This window comes from Castor canadensis, chromosome 2, assembly GCF_047511655.1.
Source record: "Castor canadensis chromosome 2, mCasCan1.hap1v2, whole genome shotgun sequence".
In the NCBI taxonomy this organism is placed as follows: domain Eukaryota; kingdom Metazoa; phylum Chordata; class Mammalia; order Rodentia; family Castoridae; genus Castor; species Castor canadensis.
The window spans coordinates 51,870,602-51,892,460 of NC_133387.1; the positions used below are offsets into that span (position 1 = coordinate 51,870,602).

Sequence of the window (21,859 nt, forward strand, 5' to 3'; positions counted from 1 at the left end):
CTGTTTGTGCTCTAGGTACCCAGGTGCAGGCAAAAACTGATCAACTATGTGGGGTTCAGCTGGAGACTGTGCCTTGTGCTCTTCACTTTGTCCTTTAGGACTGAGAAAGCCTTTGGCAGGGCTTGAGGCTGCGATGCAGTCAGTGCTGACATCTGCACAGATTTTCATCAGCCCAGCTGAGCTCATCCCTGGATCCCTGAGGAAGCAGTAACTGATTCCAGGAATGCCTTGGATTTTCCCCTCATTTACAGATATTTTCCCCTCACTCATAAAACACACACATAGCCTTCTTCCCAGAAGGCTTTCCACTTCCCTTGAGAAGCAAACTTGTATGTACCAAGAACTGAATTCTGGAATACAGAGGCCTCAGGCTTGTAAAGGTTATATACTTAAAATACACTCTCAGGCCATGATACGATGACTGGCCTGTAACACACTGAAAGCAGGCTGAAGGTCAGCACTTACTCTTTAAATGCAACTAAAAATGGAACCCTATGAGTACTCATAAACTAATTTGCATCATTTTGTGGGGAAAATAAAATTTAATGTGCTTTTGATAACCACATAAAAGAAAAAGACCCAGTTCCTGGAATTCTAATTCTGAAATCGCTACGAATCAAACCTCCAAGTGTTACTTTTGCTATGATAATTGCAATAGTTAACAGTTATTTGAAACTAAACATTTCCCTAATATTCATACTACACTATAAGTTACAAAGCAGAGACTGTTTTGTTAACTGATATGTGCCCAATAGCTAGAATCTTACTAACACAGGGTACGTTTTACTAAATGAGTATCCAGACTGCTAAAATACATTGATATTTTCTTCCTCATACAAAATAAAAGCAGAATAAGTTACAAAAATTATTTCCAAAAATCCCAAAATATCAGAATGTGTCCTTTCACATCTGATTTAACTATTTCTTTATTTTCCTGTATTCAGATTAAAGATGCAATCTCTGTTTTTGATGCATGTCGATACAGGTAACTTTTCATTTCATTCAAGTTTAGAATTTGTAGAATGGTTTGTTAATTAACTTTCTTACACCCAACAAAACACTCACTATCCTTTAATGATCTGAACATGAACGGCTACCCACCATCTCCCTCTTCTCCAAATGCTTCATTGGTTTCCCATTAAGAATCATATTGATCATCAAATTGCTCTTTAACCTAAGAGTCACCGTGACTTTCTCCTTTCTTAATTAGTTTTTCTCTACATGTCTGGACACTCACCAACTGCTAAGTCCCTCAGTTTTAAAGCCTAGTAAATGTTCAGTCATTGACTCTACTTTTAGAAAAGGTACTTTTGAAAAAAAAATTATTATGAAATTTCTAATGTTGTACATGCGTGTGCATGCACCCACACACGCATGTGTCTTAAACTTTCATATTGCCTGAAATGCTTAAAATTATGTTACTAACTCATGTAAACATGTCAAAATTTTAAAGATATTAATACCTGTTATTCTATGGAAAAACAAACTGAACATTGTATCTTCTAATTATCTTGTAGGTTTATGTTACTTTATGAAGGTTCAAAACATGTAATTCAAGCACTGATTTAAGTAAACACAAAATTCGAATTGAATCAATAAATTAAAGCTGTTTACATGAAAACATTGAGGATTCCTCTTTAACAAGTCTTATTAATTAAATCAAAAGCTAATGAATAGAAGGTAATCAAGGTTTGATTGCCAGTGAAGACATTAATTCATGTAAACAACATGGTGGGAAAAATGCTTTAAATTGTTTTGATAGTACCACAGAGCTCTATTGGAGATACTGCAACCTTTGCATCCAGTTGCTCTAAGCTACACAGACAGCCATTTTACTTCACATTTGTCTCTTATTCTTCAACAACTGTAATTCCTAGTGTGGCCTAACTGCAAGACACACTTCAGAACCAGGGATGAGCAACTCATTGCTTTAGTCTGTTCATCACACAGGTGGAGTTGTCAAGTGTAGCACAAGGGAGAGTTGCACACATAGTAGGAACAGATACATGGGGACAATGGATAGCCAGGCAGAGCCATGATGAAATCAGGTCCAACTTTCAAACTGGTTCCAACCACAAATCAGAAACTCTGACACCTTTAGAACCTGCCCACAATTCTGTGTGCCTTTTATATTTGTAGATTAAAAATTCTCTTGTGAAAATGAAGGGAGGTGTAGAAGCTTTGAATATAGAGCATAGCTTATTTGGTTTTTTATCCATTCATTCAAAGGTATGCAAAACCTACAAAGGAAAAGTTCCCTCTTTGTTCAGAGTACATTTTTCAGTTTCAAAAGATAAGGCCCCAAAAGAATTTCCTTTAAAATAAACAATTCTCAAAGGAAAGCCTAAAAGATTTCTATTCTATTATTTACCTCAAATTAATAGGATAACTTAGTACAATAAAATAAAATTATAAATATTATCTAGGTCATCTTTGAAAAGAGTGTCCATGTGCTAACACCTAGAAGAAATTATATCTGGAGGATATAAAGGAAATTAAAGCAATATACCTAAAAGAAATTTAATATACTCTGGGAAATTTAATATATTCTGCCTCTCATCCAGTATGATTTTGTCTCAAGAGAAACTGCAACGAAAAATAATATCAACTTCACTTCTCTTGTTGCCATTCTATATTGGTAGAGAGACAGTAGAAGATATTGTAGATGCCATATTGCAAGGTTAATATTTGGGGCTGAGTTTATTAATTTTTGACAAAATATTAAAAATATTTCAAAAATTATACTAATCTTCATTCATTAATAGTCTCTTTAAAATAGTTAAAATGCTCACTGTCCTGAATTATATACACATTTCAATAATTAAAAACAACTATGGTCTTGCTAATGTTATGTAAATTCAATTTTTATTCAGGTGTGAATAAAAAAGTCATCTCAATACTATTTCACCTTTGCTGCTCTGGCATATCTTGACAGTGCTATCTACTACAGTTCATTCTGGAAAAAAAATTAGAATAACTTGAAGTTCAAGGTAAACCGTCCATAATTATATCTTGCCCTAATCTTTAGTAAAATGATACACAGATGTCCTACAAGAATAATACCAGTTCCTTTTAAATTAATTTCTTTTAAAATAAAATCTAAGAGTAATAAAATGATAGTATAATGGCTATTAGGATGTGATTAACAATACAAGGTCTACGAATTTAATGAAATGAGAAAGGCCATGTTCAATCAATGATTATTACATATACAAATAATTGATTGCTACAAAAGCATAATTAGATTAAACTAATAATGCTTTAAAACAAAATTAGTGTTTTGAATGCTTTGAACATGAATAATGTTCATGGAAGAAACAGAATTATGTACATTTCAACAATTTTAAACGGGTCAACTTTGCACCTTTCCAAAAATTAAATCTATCAACAAAGGATTTTTTTTTTAAATCTTGTTATCTTGTGAATAGAAGTCACCTCAGTGACAATTCAAGCTCCTAAGTAGACAAAAAAGATCCTCCTTCACTTGACTACCTTAGTACTAGCCCTGGGAAGAAAAAAGTAGTCTCTCGAAGACTTTGCTGGAGCTCAAACTCCTCTATAGTCTTCCAAATTATTTAATTCCTCCGCTGTTGAGACAAAAATATGCTTCCTCTAAGTTTGAGTTCTACTCTCTGCTTTATGTTCTGAATATACAAAGACTAAACTAAGTTCTCCCCTACAAAACAGGCCTTCATTAAGTGAACTTTTAATTTCCCGTCTCTCATTCAACAAATATTGAGAGATCGTGAGTTTGTACTTTGGATAAGTAATAAATATTTCATCTTTACATTTAAGGATCTGACAGTCCAGCCAAGGAGACGGACAGACCACCTAAGTACAAGCATGACTGAGGCCTGTGGTCAAAGGGCGTTAGCAGGCTCCCACATGTCAAATGGGAAGATTTGGTCATCAATAAAATAATAATGGCAATTGAAAGACATCAAATATCTTTAAACTCATATGCTTACAATGAAACTAAGAAAGAAAACTAATTGGCCATATTTGGGGTATTATGGAACCATTTCAGTTTCAAAACTATTAAATAAGGAAGCTGGATAAAGCATTTACTTTTCCTTCAGTATAACCAAGTAGTTGATATGGGGGAGTTTCTCAGAAAAGATTCATGGCATGTAATGAATGGAGAGGGAATGAAACAATTAAAATACCACCCTTTTTAATAACCTTAATCAGGTACTGTGTTATCAATGGTTGCTAAAATCATAAAAAGAAGCTACCAAATATTATGTACCTCAGGAGGAAAGTTCATGTCCCTCCATGAGATGAATCCACCCAAATCTGACCACACCTAAAGCCGAGTACTTATTTAAAGGACATAATGGACAAATAAAAAATACCATCGAGATAAAACCTAAAAAATCCAGACTACATAACAATATTCTTGTAAGACGAAAGAACCTCAACAAATAAATTCTAAGGAAAAAAGGGGGAGGTGGGAGGAAGCACCCACAAGTTAAAGGAGAGACAGACATATCAACCAACTGCAATTTATTGCAATATATGGATCCAATTTTTTCCTTGATTCAAATAAAGTGAATTTTAACAGACTATTAATGATATTAAAAAACCATTATTTTAAATTTTGTCATGTTATTACTTGACATGGCTATATATTTTAAAACAGAATCATCATCTTTCAAAGAATAAATACACGATGAAATAATAATAATATTTGGGATTTGTTTCAAAATTACTAGAAGAAAAGAACACTGACAAAACAATACCAGTCATAAGGTTGCCAATATGTGAAGCTGAGAGATAAGTTCATAGTGGTATACTATGACTGTATTTTCTACTAATTGTTTTCCATTAAAAGTTCTGTTAAAAAAAAAAAACTAGTATGAATTGGGATAAATGTGATAAAGGAAAGCTGCAACGTGCCATGTAAAAAAAGATAAAACAACCAGTTTTGGATTATGCAATTAGGAAAAGACTTTCTGAAAATACAGTATTTAAGCTAAAAAAAAGAAGAGTAAGTAAATAACACTTTTGGCAAATGGAACAACCTGCATAAAAGTCCAGAGGTAAAGAACATGATGGTAAATGAAAACATAAGAAAGAGGGAGGTAGGAAGGAGCTAGGAAGCCAGGAAAGGAAGAAATGTGGGCAGAGCTAGCTGGGAGAATGGGGGAGGTAGCCAATCTTGGATGTCCCTTCAGGCCACAGAAAGGATTGAAAGAAGAAGGCACCAGCATGGTTACGTTGTGTCTGCAGCTCACTCCCTGTGGTATGGAGACTTCCTGACAGAGCACAAAAGGGGCAGTCAGGGAGCTGATAATGTGGTCCAGGTGAAACGTGGTGGCACTAACACCATAGGATTGGTAGGAGCAATTCTGAAAAGAAAACCAACTGGATTGAGTGTAGGGAAATTAAAAAGTATGACTACCAATTCCTCATTTCAGCATGTGGATGTTTGTAGGTACCCTTTATTGAGGTGAGGGAAACTAAAGAATGGAAGACTTAGACCACAAGTTCTGTTTGGAAGATAACTGGTCTGGAAACATTCAGAGATGTAAAGGAAGCACTGGTATTTATGGGTCTGAACCTCAGTACAAAATCTAAGCCAGACATAGATTTGTGAGTCACTTAGAGTACCACAGAGGACAGCCAATTTTCTGTTAAAGCAGGAGAGAAGGAAAAAAACACTCAAAAAAGAGAAAGAAATTAGGTAAAAATCTGCTCATCTTGGAACAGTGTTCAAGATCAAGAAGACATGAGAAGAGCCTGAAGGATGCGAGAAGTAACAGAATATGGGGTGTACTAAGAAACATGGACATGAGTTCTGGGAAAGAGTGGGTGATCAGAGAGTTTTATGTCTTGACCAGTGTCTGGGATAAATGGAGGAAGGAGGAAAAAGAGACTCCACTTTGACAGTCCCTTGGAAGCAGTGGAATAGGGTCTGCTTCCCAGCACAGCAGCCTCTGTGTGCACAAGGCTAGACATACAGACGGATGCATTCGGTCTTTGGAGTTATGCAAAAGATTATGATAGAATTTCTCAGCCCTGGATACATAGAATTATTACCGAGGGAGCTAATCCATAGATGTGGCTGGTCCCATCCCCAATTCTACTGGAGTGGAGTGGGGTCCTAGCATCTGTGCTTTTAAAACACTCTTACTAATTCTAACTTGACACCAGGGCTGAGAGCCAGGGTGTTAAGCCTTTAGGTTCCTACACCAACTTGTTAGCAGCCACCAAATACCCACACCTCCACCTGTCAGTTCTAAATTCCAACCCTGCTTACAACAGGCATAGGCTGCCCATCATCCTATGTGTCCTCATGCTAGGTAGGAATGAAAACACTGAACAGGAGGTGGCCCAGCACTGTGTTCTTTGATACTCTACTATTGACCCCACACATCCACCTTTTGAGAACCTTGGATTTTTTTGTTGTTTTTTTTTTTCAATGTACATATTTGTCTCTTTTTTTTTTATCTTTTATTCATATGTGCATACAATGTTTGGGTCATTTCTCCTCCATTCCCCCACCCCCTCCCTCTCTTCCCCCTTAACCCTCGCTTCCAGGCAGAAACTGTTCTGCCCTTATCTCTAATTTTGTTGAAGAGAGAATATAAACAATAATAAGAAGGACCAAGAGTTTTTGCTACTTGAGATAAGGATAGCTATACAGGGAGATTCCTCACATTGCTTTCATGTACATATGTGTTACATTCTAAGTTGATTCTTCTGGAACTGACCTTTTCTCTAGTTCCTGGTCCCCTTCTCCTATTGGCCTCTGTTGCTTTAAAGTTTCTGCATTAGTTCCTTTGCACTGAGGACATCCAATGCTATCATGTTTTTTTGAGTTTCTTACCTATCCTCATACATCCCTTGTGTGCTCTCATCTTATCATGTGACCAAAGTCCAATCCCCTTGCTGTATTTGCCCTTGATCTAAAGTCCAAATATGAGGGAGAACATATGATTTTTGGTCTTCTGAGCCTGGCTAACCTCACTCAGGATGATGTTCTCCAGTTCCATCCATTTACTTGCGAATGATAAGATTTCATTCTTCTTCGTGGCTGAGTAGAATTCCATTGTGTATAAATATCACATTTTCTTAATCCATTCATCAGTAGTGGGCCATCTTGGCTGTTTCCATAACTTGGCTATTGTGAATAGTGCTGCAATAAACATGGGTGTGCAAGTGCCTCTGGAGTAACTTGTGTCACATTCCTTTGAGTATATCCCCAGGGAGTCTTGGTTTCATTCATTATATTCTTACTATCCACTCCCTCAACCTGTCTTTCACTTTCACACTTGCTCTCCATGCCCCCTCTCTCAGACAGGCTTTGTCTCTATCACTAACCACTGGATGGACAGTCTACCTCTACCACTGGACTGTGCTGGAAAATATGCACCTAGCACAGTTTCTCACACACAGTTCAGCGCTCTGGTGAACAAATGAGCCAATCCCTTACCATATAAAAGAAGTAATGAAACATCACGTATTGGAATTCTTACCATTCTTAGGTTAATCAGCCCGTTTCAAATCAATAGCAGCAACAACATATCATCTGACTGACTATAACATTTTTATCTACCATTACATAATCAGAAATATTTACCAAGACATAAGAAGCAAGTATGTAGACAGTGTCCACGGTGTTCATCCACTAGTGTAACAATCTGATCAGAAAAAGAAAGTTATTTAGATAAGATTTTTTTTTTTAACTCCTCACTATTTTGCTTTCTAATTGCTCGGAAATCACCCGGCCAACAACCATTCATAAACATTTATTACCTGGGCTCTGTTTCATAGAATTCATCACCTTCTGTGACTATGTGGGGAATCTCAAGGCTCCTAATGCTGCTGTAATTTTTCATAGTTCCTCTAGATAACTGACAGTGATGGAACAGTCTCAACTCCAAATATCCTTAAAATTCCATGAAACAGTCATTTCAGGTCATAAAACAAAACTCCCTGGAGAACCACAGTGCTATTAAACATCCTCAGACACTCCTTTATTTGTTCTGTACTTTTACACCTTATACTACTTCTCCTTTGTAGCAATGATGCAAGCAAAACAGAATGTGAGTAACCACAACTGTTCATTGTCACCTATCTATGCCAGTAGCATCTTCTATGTGTAGACTTCACACCCGAGCTCATCCTTAGCTTCCCCATACTCACTGAGGTGAGCTACCCTCATCTGGTTCGATGTTTGTCTGTTCAGTTTCAAGAGGTTTCTTTCATCTACTTTGATACATTAACCTCCTGGAGTAATAGGGCAGTGGACTGCACCCTTCTCAGAACTTGAAAAAGGAACAACTCCTGGATTTAAGGAACCATTCTGGGGTGACAAGACAGCCCTCGAGGAGATTACTGGCTAACAGAGGAGACAAGACAGTATCAAAAGCCAGGCATGGTGTGCACACTTGCAATCCCAGTATTCCAGAAGCTGAGACAGGAGGATCATGAATTTGAGGTCAGTCTGGCCTACATAATAAGACATTGTCTCAACATGAAAAAGAAAGAAAGAAGAAACAGTATGAAGCAACCAAAATGCAGGAAGAGTAAAGAGTGAAAGGCAAATTTCTACAGAAAAGTATGACAGTTATCAAAGGACAGGAAAGAGGTATTGCCAAGATAATCAGGTGAAGGCAAAGCTCAGAATGGTCTGGCACCAACAGACATGGAGATAGCTGGCTGCACACACTCCTGAACTGGCCACGGTGCTGTCACTCAAAATAAGTAAATGTAATTCCTCATGAGGAGTTTTTCTCGATTGACTTCCACAAAAAGTGAGATTTGAAACTTACTGCTTTAATTAGTTCTGTGAAGTTTTTATCCATAAACATGAAACTTACACTCATAAACATATGACATGTACATGGGCCCGCATGCACTGAAAGTTAAGGATGAAGAGATGAAGTGAAGGCAAAGAAACACCAAATGTAAAAAAAAAAAAAAAAAACTGCATTAGTTGGGATTTTCTTGTTTTCCCCTAGCCCTACTTTCAAGTACACGTCTCTAGAAAAACACATTAACTGAGGGCTTTGAAAAGCCTGCATTTTACATTTCTAGAGAAATCAAATTTTCTTCTCTCTGAGGTCAAGCTGCCACTTCAAATAGATTTTTATCTTCAGTGGCTTTTTTTTTTGTCCCCACAAAAAATGTTTCCAAAAAAGAGAGAGAAAAAAAAAAAAACGGATATACTTCTTGATGATCTTATCATTTTTTCCAGTGTTGTGGTTAATTCTTATATACTGTATTTTAAACTACATCCAAAAATCAAAGTCAAACCCATTCATTCATGATTTTCTTTTTAAAAAAATCTAACTACAGCATCACGATCAGAGTGAGTCATTATATGAGTGGAGATTAAGGAAAAGAAGATAAGATCTGATGCTGAACCTTACAGCACTTCAAGCACCCTGGCCCAAAGATAGGTTCAATGCATGATGTTCTTATTTCTCCAGCAGAGTCATAAATGACACCCTTCCTCTGGCAGAGGAATACATGTCCAGCAGTATAAGACAGAAGTCAAGTTTGTATTACTAGGAAATAAGCATCTCTAAAGGAGCTAAATGAGATGCACCAAAAAGCACATCATGCTCACTACGAGGCTTTGCAGAGTCCCCACATACTCATTGCCAAGTAGCGTTAACCACAGAGATCTTGCCTTTCCCATGCAAAAATAACCATGCAAAATTAAGTGAAGTTTGGAACAGCAGGGTAAACCAATTAAAGCAACCCTGGAGAGTGATTCAGGCAGGGGTATTCAGAGTTCACACTATTCTCTACCATTCCAACAAAGACCAAAACACACATACAAACCCCCTTGAGTTCATGTTACAACTAGAATAGCAGGCTAGTATTTTCTGTTGTTTTGGGTTTTTTTTTTTGGTGTGCCTACAAATGCCCATGGAGAACTAACAAAGAATATTTCACACGAGGACTCTGGATACTTCTATTAAGCCAAGAGGATTCTGAGATATTTCTATTTTCACCAGTAAAAATGTGGTCAAACATGTTTTGAATGAAATTAAATATAGTGTCATATATTATGCTCACCATCATCAGGCAGGGCTTTCACTTCCCATTCCTACAGAGATACCTGTTTTGCTAGGCTTAGTGCTACAACACGAGGAAAACTTACAAGGTCTTAATCAAAAGCTAGCCAGCAAAGTCAGACCTCAACTACCAAATCCGTTTTCTAATAAGAAATCTAATTAACTTTCATGAGAGAAAACACAATTTAACCCCTTCAAGAAAAATCCATGTTGTACAGCTCTTCCTTGTACTAAATGCCCTTCCTGAAGTCTACCTTCAATATATGAGAGAAAGAATGAAGTCAACGTTCTCAAATGAGGACCAAAACAGCAAATAACTACAAAAGACAGATTACATCAGCTCTTCCTGTTCCTGGAACAATGTATATAATTAAGAAGTCACAAAAATCAGCTTTCCTAAATGTCTCTCCTTCATGTCTGTCAACCCTCACAGTCACCAACAGAAAGCATTCTGATATGCATTCACTTAAGTTGAAAATGAAAGTTAAAGAAGAAAAGTCCCTGGTCTCATGGGCAACACACTCAAAAGCAATTAGACATTTGCTCATTTTTAATCCAAAATGGGCAACGAATTCTATTGAATCTGAAAGAGGATGTATAAAAAGGTTTTTTTAAAAGCGTAGTAAATACATACATCTAAGTCTTTTTATGTCAAAAATCTGCAGATAATGGTTTTAATCTCTGATTAGCAATTGTCTACTTTTTGCCTCTTGTAATATTTTTCTACTCTTTTCTTATTACAAATGTAAAATAGCCATATATAAATTAGTATCAAAAATAAGATACTATAAAACTAATGTCCTTGCCCATGGCAGAAGAACTTTGGTTTTAATAGCACACTTCTCTTTGTTTTGAAAAACACAAATATTTAAAGAAAATACATTATTTATTTTTGTCCTTCTACCATGATCTTAAAAATCTAGACTACTAATTAGTCAACTGGACTTACAGATTTTGAACTTAAGAAAGTGAGACAACATGGTCACTCGTGTGTCACATAAGCATCCAATCAGTATGCTACAAAAACTCACTACTTTTGAGTGACTAAGAAACACATGAACAAATTATAGGACATTTGAATAGTGAGAATGACTTACCCATTTCTGACAGATGGAAGGGTGCCAACTCTACAGTATAGCAAGAAAGTGACAGATGAGAAGTGGAGACACCCATGTTTTCCATGCAGATCTTTACTGACCAGGTATGTTCATGCAGCTCCATCATTTAACCTGCCAACTCTGCTTTCCCCAACTTTCAAGGACAATGTTTGCAATGTCTTGGAGGTTTTTTAACATACACACACACACACACACACACAAAATACAAGGAAAAGCTTTTGAAGAGTAGAAAGGTAAATATAACTATACAGGCGTGTGTGTGTGTGTGTATGTGTGTGTGTACACATATATATTTGCATGGAACTGGGGTTTGAAGACAGAGCTTGCATACTTGCAAAGTAGGTGCTCCACCACTTGAGACACACCTCCAGTCCATTTTGCTGTGGATATTTTGGAGATGAGGGTCTCATGAACTATATAACTATGATTGTCCTGAGCTCAGCCTCCCAAGTAGGTAGCATAATAGGTGTGAGCCACTGGTGCCTAGCTATACAGGCTGATTATTAAGTGGGGCTACTAACATTACCTCTAAGCAGAGATCTGCTACAAAAATTGCATGTATGATTATTAGCATCATCTATACAACCATATTTAGTAGAAAATAGCCTTAAATACCATGTTTTTCTCCAAGCTTTATTAATTAAATAAACCCTTTTATAAAGAGAGGGGTCAATGGTAAATTAGTTGAAGTCACATTAATTATCACAAAAATTATTAACAATTTAAGAAAGTCCAATACATGTGACACTGTGTGTGAGTATATACAAACAATATGAATGTTCCTACTTAGATGAAATACACAATGAAGTGGCTAAAGCTGAGAACAAAAGCCATGAAAATTTGGCAAGAGTTTCAAAGGACACACAGATACAGAAAATAATGTTTTCTTTTATCTCATCTTTTTAAGAATACTAGCTACATTCACAACAAGAAACAGGGATATACATCAGGTGGGGCATAACAATGTTTCTGAAAAAAATGTTTCTCAAAAACTTAAAAAAGAAATTTATATCTTTTAAGATACAGCTCTTACTATAACATCATTCTGCTGTTATTTGTAAAAAGTATAAAAGGGTTGTAACGGTGCTAGCAGGTCAAGAGTTGTGTTTGCCATATACTCATGGCAATGAATGAAACAGTAGTAAGAGAAATGGGTGCCATGAAATCCTGGGCTGAGGTCCATAGGAGAAGGCAGCAAAGTAACACAAAATCTTCCCCCAAAAAAGTCTACCCAATAGAAAGAAAACAGATTAGTAAGGGTTCTACCTGTCATAGCACCTGGCAATCTATAAATCACTTGGGTGAAATAAGCAGGGTAACAGCCATGATGTCACTGTGGAGTTTCCCAGGACAGTGGAAAAATGAATGGCAAACAACTAAGAAGAAATTACCACACTGGCACAGAGGGAAGAAATGGAAGCAATGGAAGAAACTGGCTCTGTACCTCTAGAGTTAATTAACAAGGAAGGGTAACATGGAAAATTTTTTTAACTTTCCCCCAAAATGTTAAAAATTAAAACTCAGATATGGAGTTGGACTGACATGATACAAATTCTGGCTCTTTCACTTATCTATGTGACTGCAGTCAATTTACTTGACTGACTGTTAGGGTTTCAGTTGCTTCATGTATGAAGTGGGAGAAATTGGTTAATTTCAGTTCTTCTCTGGGATTACTATAAGAAATATGGGACACATGAAACGGCTAGTACTCACTGAATATGTACTGTATGGGAGAGAATATTCTAAACATTTTAAATGCATTCACTCACATGTATTCTTCACAGCTGTATGCAACCAATTCTCTTTTTTAACTATTTTTACGGCTGAAAACAATGGAGTTTGGCCCAGTGCTCAATAAAATATTGCCTTTATTTCATGACTCTAAATTACAAAGAGGACGGTAGTATCAAGGGAGATTCACAAAAAAACATATTTTAAAATTACAACTAGGATCAAAGAAGAAAAAAAGAGCTAAGAAGAAAAACTAATGATATACACAAAGAATTCCGTGATGTACCTGAATTTTAAAAGGATGTGAATAAAAAGAGGGCAGAAATATGTAAGAAGAATTTCCTTGTAAGTCTAAATCCTAAATGAGATGAAGCTGACAATCAAAAGAACTATTTCAGATCTTTAAATTATCAGCACAAGAAAGGGGAAGACCAATTTTCTGGGACATGTGGAATAAGAATCAAGTGACAAAGAAAGCAGAGCTCCTCAAAATTTTCCATCAACAATATACTTTAGCAGGTATCCTGGGGCTCCTACCTGTAATCCTAGCTACTTTGTTGGCTGAGTTCAGGAGGACTGTGGTGGTTAGAGGCCAGTCCAGACAAACAGTTCTGGAGACTCCATCTCCAAAATAACCAGGGAAAAATGGACTCTACTGCTCAAGCAGTAGAGTGTCCACTTTGCAACTGTGAAGCCCTGAGTTCAAATTCCAGTCCCATCCCCCCCAAAAAAACCACACTTCAAATCTTTCTTTAATCAGATGCCCACTCCTTTCTACCGACTCCATCATTCTAGTCTCTATACATACTCAATTCTTTTCCATTTGATTTAAAACAAAAATAACCAGAAACACTTTTCCCTGCCTCATTCCTCAAGAGTTACCTTATATTTCACCTTCCTTTTTTTACTTCTCTAGGTCTCTGTTCCTACTAGTCCCCAAAAACCTTCCTGATTGCAAAATGCCATGGATTATTCGCCCACTTCAGAAACTAATTCCCTCCCTCCCTTCCTTCTTTCCTTCCTTCCTCCCTCCCTCCTTTCCTTCCTTCCTTTCTCTCTAGGCAATCCCCTTCCTGCTCTTTGTTCCTCCCTTTATCTAACTAAACATTGCTGTTCTTTTACTTACTGTCCCATTCAGAAAGAGATGTTCTATTTTAATTTATATGCTTTACTTTGGGCAGTCCAGGGTGACCTCAACTCTCTACAGCTTAGCATTGACACTTACTGAGAACAGGAAGTTGTTTTTTTCCAAAAAAAAAAAAAAAAAAAATATATATATATATATATATATATATATATTTTTTTTTTTTTTTAATCTCGTCCCTGTTTAATCTATTTCTTTCTCATTAGGAATACAGCTTTCTTTGGGATCTCCAGTAGGTCCCCTTTGTAACAACACTTACTTGGTTTCTCAATTTCCCTGTTCTTTCTCCTAAGAGGTTTCATCAAATATGTAGCAAAAGCCTCTGGTTCCTCTCCTATGGCCTCAGGGCCTTTTTCTATCTGTCAATACCTGTGATGGCTGCTAAACTGCTTCAGAATTCACTCTCCATCTCACCAATTAGGAACAACTTCCATCTTATTCTCCACTGGATCATACAGAGCTTTCAACTATTAACCAAAGTGTCTGTTTACAGTTTTCCCTGGCTCATATAATGCTTACAGGTCTACAGGATCACTGATTTAAATCCCTGAAAACAGAGATAGTTAAAAATTATATTGCAATCCCAAAGAGGCCATTCTGAACTAGAGACAGATTTATCTTTTAAGTTTTCAAAAAATTTGTTTATGCAGAGAAATGCATCTGTATCCTTGGAACTTCAGAAGAGAGAAAAAAATCTGCTCAGGAATCAACCATTAAGCATGAAAAATGTCTTGCATCTGAGATCTTTAAATAATTTCCTTTATCTGGGAGACTCTTCAAGCTTAGATACTTTCCTGGATCAAAGCCAGTAAACTTGTATCATTGTCATTTTCAGATTCTACTGACAAAGATAAATACCACTCTCCAGCATTTCAGGATGAAGCCATAAACAGACCCTTGAAGTTGAACTTCCCTTACAAACCAAGCATACTTAAGGGAAGGGTCATTACTTTGTCCAAAGCCCTCCCTTTTGATCCTGGTCTACCACACCTACCAGAATCCAGTATACTTCAAAATCTCTCCCAATGGACACAATATCTGTGTATCTGTAATTCTAGCACTCAGGAGGCTGAGGCAGAAGGTTCACAAGTTTGAAGTCAGCATGGGCTACATAGCAAATCCCAAATAGGGAGACCCTGTCTCACTGGGGCTGGGGGAGGGGGAAAGGGGGGACCTCATATAAAAACAGCATAAATCAGGGCTATGCAAGGCAAATCATGAAATAAGGTCTCCTTCTACATAAAGCAACTTATACCAAATCCTCACCCTTCTCAAGAATATGTTTAAAAATTTAATAAGGTTAATTCACAAAGAAGTAAGTGCTCAGAAAAGATAACTGAAAGACCTCTGAGCAAAGATTTACTTCATACTAGACTAAAATCCATGTCCATGTGAGGTAGTAAAACATGGCTCCATTTTCCTTTATGGCTCAATAACATTCTATTGTGCATATATACCAACATTTTCTTTATCCATTCATTGGATTGGGTTGATGGGCGGGCACCTAGGCTGATTCCATAGTTTAGCTACTGTGAATAGTGCTGCAATAAACATGGAAGACAATCATGTTGAGAGAGATAAGACAAGCAACCCTGGTCTTAACCCATTAGATGCCTGAAACACCAACACCACTTCCCAAGCTGTGAAAACCAAAAATGTTGACAGACACTATCAAATGCATCCTAGTGAACAAAACTGTCTCTGAGAACCTCCGGTTTAGACTAGAAATGTGCTACTTTCTAGCATCTTGATTTAAACTAAACAGATGGTAATAATAATGAAGCAACAGAAACCAGTCTCTTCACCATCAGTCCCATGGTTCTCCTCAAGAATCACTTAAACCAAACTACAGGAGGGAGATTCTAGGAGCCCTGACATGATGAGTTGAATCATTTGTGAAAACACTAACACCTCAGATATTTGTTGAACACAACAAATATCACTGATTGTTATTGTGAGGGTCTCCTAATCTAACGATCAAAGAGTCCTGATAACAAAAATGGCTAACAGAGGCCTTAAGCATTGTCTAATAGGAAATTTATTCCAGTGTACTTTTGTCTAATAATTGAAATCATGCTTCTTACTTAAACAATAACCTCATTGTCACTTTTGTCAAAAAGATTAGGCATTGTTTGTTTTATCTGCTGCAGCTAAATGAAACCAGCTGTACCAAGGAACCAGACTCTAATGCTTGTATTCTTCCTTCAAAGGAAGTCAGGGCTGAATCTATAATTGAGTAGGCTTTCAGATATTTTTAAAAATAAGATTAACAGATGGTGGGTGCACTATTATCTTCCTTGGACAAGGTAAGGATGAGCCCTACTTTTTCCTATTTCACCTATACACAAGGAATAGGGGTCTTAAAATCCCATGTACAAACTTCATTTATTCTACTTTTTTAAAAAGCTCAGTTTCCCCTGTTGTACATTTTAACACCATATTTTACACATTAAATTACTAACTCTCACTGACTGTAGTATACTATAATTTCATTTTCATATCCTATGGCTAATGATGTTACAGGCTTGATCTTTAAAGCAAGCTACAATAATAAGCTTAGGCCCATGGATCCCAAGTCTAAACGAAACTGGAGCAGACCTAATGAGAAACACAGAGTGGGTCTCAGGAGCATCCTACAGCAGAGCTTATAAAATGTGATCAGATTTGCCTCCTTAGTACAAAGTTCCCATTTGTGGGCAGGAGACCTCTAGGGACCCTTGAAGTCAGTGTGGCAGACCAGGTATCAACACTTAAGATTAAAACTCCAATGAACCAGGAGCCCATTGTTTTCTACCTGGGGATTTCTGACTTTTACAATTCTGCAAAGTCTTCCTGATAGTATTTCAATGCAGTTGACCTTCAGGGAAAGCAGTAAGAGCCACATCTTTAACTCACATATTCTGGAAAGATGGTTAACTCCTACTGCCTTTCTTCTTGCTGTTGCTTGTTTTAATTAACAGCATTTCTTTACCTTATTTCTCCTGGGGTTTTAAAGAACACTTTGAAATGAATTTAGTATATTTCAGTCTGGGTTTGGCTAGTCTCTCAATTTATGAGGTCGTTTAATTCAAGTTCAATTATTCAGCACAAATTGGCAGAATGAAATGCTAAAAGAAGATTGGCACTTTCAATCACATAAATCTAGTGTTACACAAGTGAGTAAATCACTGCATTGTTCTTATTGACCTCTGAGGTAACAATTTACTGCTGGCACAAACTAGTGCAGGCAGGCTTCTTCTTAGCAACTTAGCAGGCTCCTCCAAAAGTAAGGTCTGTCATCTCCACCTCAACAGAAACTGAAGATAAGCAGAGAAAATGACCAGTGATCAGGACCATCTGTGGGATGACTTGGACAGATGTTTCAAGTCCAGAGACAGAACAAAGAGCATGTTGTTCTTCCTCTAAATGGCACAAAAAGTCTGAGAAAATCAGAAGCAGCTACAGTCTCACAGCCTCTCCAGGTTCAGCTGGGGAGAGCAAAAGCTTGTGGCTTTATCATACACGTTGGATTTAGGCATCCAGGAGAGAGGAAGAACTCAAGTGATTGGAGAATATGGGCTCTACTCTGGGGGCTGATCTGGCTGGTGATCTTAGATCTTATTAACAACAGCCAGGTATTATTCATGGGTACCCACACAAAAGCAAACCACTAATCCTTCCAAATTTTATTGGTTACAGCCAATTCCACTTTAATGATCAAACAATATGTTTGCCTAATCAAAATTTGCAGAATATCAAAATGAATCTGTTTGCTTTTACTATAAGGCTGACAGGGTTCAAAAGATTTGGTCTGATAAACCAAAAGGTGAAAATTTCATTATATTTGTTGGAGACATTAGGGGCAATAAACCACAAAAGAACCATGCTATGGATCCCACCAGGACACGCAGGAATTAAGGAGGCCTGATTTACAAACACACAAGTCTATGGGTTCTGAACTGGGTCACCACTGGAAACAACACATTTAAAATAATGTAATCAACATCATTATTTCTTCCTTTTGAAACCATACAACCTCTTACTTACCTAGGCCTATCTTACTGCATTCTTGCTCATGTAGCATATATTACATTCTAACTTATGTAGAATTATTTATGTGTATGTACCATCTCCTTTCAAGATTACATTTCCCAAGGGCAAAATCCACATTTGAGTTACCTCTTTTCACTGATAGCATTGAAGGGCATAATTATATAAAAAATAACCATTCAACATTGACTGAATGAGCTTCAAAAATATTAACAAGTCGCAATACAAAAAAGTCCCTAGCAAACTGAAAGGCAATTTTGAGATGCTGAATTAAAGGAAATTTAAAATACAATATATTTTAAAATGCAAAATGACAAGGCATGATTTTTTACATCTACATTAAATGATACAGGAACATAGAAAGGAGAACATAATCAGGAAACTAAACCAGAAGAGAAATTAGTGGCACCTTTAATGACAAATTGCTTCTCTACTGCAAATGCATGCACACTTACACACACACACACATTGTAGAAAAAGGATGGAGAATACCAATAAAAACAAACAACAAAAAATAACTTTTTGCTCAAATATGAAAAGTTCAAACTTTAAATTGCATTTGTTGATTACTATATTTGACATATACACAGTCAGTCAACCATTCTTTACACACCAAGCTCACTACCCAACAGGCTACCTATAGGAATCTAAGTCAGCTTCTCCCAGTGTATGTGTTCCTATAAGAATAGGTGACCCAGGAGAATTCAAGAGTAAGAGAACCCCTTTCTATTCCTCCTCAAGTTTCTAAACTATAGCTAACTGCAATGATTCCAAAATCAAAAATTACATCAACCTCTTCATGAGAGTAAAATGCCTTATTTACATTGCATAAGGACCAACCATAAAATAAAGGACTCTTGACATATACTACAGGAAGACAAAGAAAACTGCTGTACTGGATACAATGCCATATTAGGGGTATTTGAAATTGATAACTGTATGAATTGAACTGTGTCCCCCCCCCCAAAAAAAAACTGTTTGGTATTCTAACCACCTCAGAATGTGAATTTTTATTTGACAATTTGAAAGTAGGGCTTTTAAAGAGGTATCAGGTTAAAAATCAAGTCATTAGGGAATGCCCTAATCCAAAAGACTTGTCCTGATCATCAGGAGAGCCAGGTGTGGTGGCTTACATCTGTAACCCCAGCACTCAAGGAAAATAAAGGGAAGGGAAAGGGAAATTTGAACAAAGACAGGCACACACACACACACACACACACACACACACACAGGCAGAGAGGTCAGGGTGATGCATCTAAACAGGAGTGCCAGCATACCACCAGAAGCTAGGTCAGAGGCATACAACACAGCACTTAAAAGGAACTTTGGATCTTACCGTTCTAGCCTCAAGAAGTGTGAAATGATAAATTTCTGGGGTCAGATGTGGTGCTTCACACCAGAAATTTCAACTATGTGGGATGTGGAGATAGGAGGATGGCGATTCAAGGTCAGCCCAGACAAAGAAAGACCCTATCTGAAAAAAAAGCTGAGCATGGTGGTGCATGTTGGTAATCCCAGCTATGCATGAGGCAGAGTAGGAGGATCAGGGTCTGAGGTCAGCTCAAGCAAAAAGCACATGACCCTATCTGGAAAGTGACCAAAGCAAAAAAGGGCTGAAGGTATAGCTATCCTGGTAGAGTGCATGCCTAGCAAGCACAAGACTCCTAGTTTAAACCCTTGAATCACCAAGAAAAAAAAAGAATTTTTGGTGTTTAACCCATCTGATTTATGGTTCTTTCTCAAATGCCAGGCAACTTTACTTCAAAATAATGAGAGCCACTCTTAAGGGGGATGCTAAAGAGGATGTCGAACGATGGGGGAAGCAGGGTACAGGTATTTACAGAAAGGTAATAAGGAGTACTGAAACAGGACCCCACTATTTATTTAGCTGACTCTTTAAATTATGTAGTATTCTGGAGACACAACAAAGTAATACAACTCTCAAGTCTTGCTACAGGATACCTATGTAGCTGTGGTTCCTCATCCTGACTGACCTTGCCACCTTAAAGCAAGCAAACTCAGGCAGCCTGTCATCTCTTAAAGCAGGTGAGCAAGCAATGGCTTTCATGTCTAGCCAGAGGAAACTAAATTTTACATGTGACCAACAGACTTGAAACTGCTCAAGAAAAGCTGACAAGATAAATTTAGGTCTGCAGGAGTAAAAACTATCAACTGTCCACAAAAATCCTTCTCAAAGATTACATGTACTTATAAGGTCTTTCTTGTATTCAGGCATAATAAAGGGAAATTTTCTCAACCATCTACAAGATTTCAAGTTAAGCATTTAGTAGAGTTATTAAGTTATTTCTGCAAGTCGACTGAGCACATCTTTGCGAACAGGCAGTTCCAAGTTCTTGGTTTGTTTTCTTGAATGAAATAGTGTGTTCCTTTCTGTTTGAGTCACAATTAAAACAAGTCAGAGCCTATATGAAAAATATTTGGGCTATTCAACAAGGATCAATTTTTTCTAAGGCCTTTACCATATATAAAGCAGTAATGATATGCTGGTTAGAGAAAAAAAATGGCTTCAAGCCAGAAAATACATGAGATAAAACAAGCATTGCTACTAATCACCAGTGTGCACATAGGCAAGTTGTGAAAATTCTCTACTCACAAGATGCCTGACTTGTCAAATGAAGATGACTAACAAAAAAAAACCATATCATTTAGGACATTGGGAGGACTAAATGAGACAAAAGAATGTATTCTATTTTATATAAAGGTTACTTAATGAAGGGAAGTTAGCATTACATTTTTAATTTAAATGTTCAAGTAATTTTCAGAGAGTAGAGTATTAAATTTTTCTTTAGGAAAGAATATAAAAGCTTGGGACACACCTCTGTTAAAATTAGCTCAACGAAGCCAGGCGCTTGTGGCTCCCACCTGTAATCCTAGCTACTTGGGAGGTTGCGATCAGGAAGATTGTGGTTTGAGATAAGTCCAGGGAGATACTTTGTGGGAGCCCATCTCCAAAATAACCAGAGCAAAATGGACTGGGAGTGTGGCTGTAATAGAGCACCTGTATTGCAAACATGAAGCCCCGAGTTCAAACCCCAGTCCCACAAAAAAAAAAAGGAAAGAAATCCATAATTCCCTAGCAACTTTGATTTAGTTTTGTTTTCTATTTCCCATTATATTGATTTCTCATTCAAATAAAAAACAGACCTTTTATTCTTATTTACAACTCTTAAAATTTACTCATAGCATTTCTGCACCTAAAGATTCTGTTTCATAAAGAAACATTTTATATGGAATATTTCTTTATCTTAAAAACCATGAACAAAATTATAAGAGTATATAAGAAAAAGCCAGATTACCTAAATTTGCACTTAGTCAAAATTTCTAAATATGTCTTTGAAATAGTGCCTCGGAGAATTCTCATTTATATCTTTATTATTTAATAGGTATATTAGGTTACAAGATCCTATTTCTGTGAAGATTGTATAAGAAACAACAGGGATTGTTTACAAAATTGTTCTTCAACATCACTTGGTAAAATTATGAAGGGAAAACAAAGCTTATGTCTCTCCTGAAGTAAAGCAAAAACAGCAGTAAGTTTTCTACAAGCTACATGCAGCTAAATACAGTAGATAAGGGAGAGGAGGAGGTCACTGAGAAATACATGTGGAAGAGATTTTAAGAATTTAAACGTGTGTCCTGACCCAAGCATAGCAATGGTGGGAGAAAGGACTAAGTGGAAGTGTTGCTCTTCTGTGTGAAATACATACAGCAAAATGCCAAAAAAAGACAAAGAATTTTTGCAGGTTTTTTTTTAACTAAGTGACTTTCTGACAGATGGAGTA

The 21,859-nt window shown here is 36.9% G+C and overlaps 1 protein-coding gene across 5 annotated transcripts in view; it reads right to left on the reverse strand.

Annotated features, from left to right (window-relative positions):
* Cdk14 (cyclin dependent kinase 14) overlaps positions 1-21,859 on the reverse strand; it is a 593,051-nt gene that overhangs the window by 428,297 nt on the left and 142,895 nt on the right. The gene's annotated exons all lie outside the window — the stretch shown is intronic.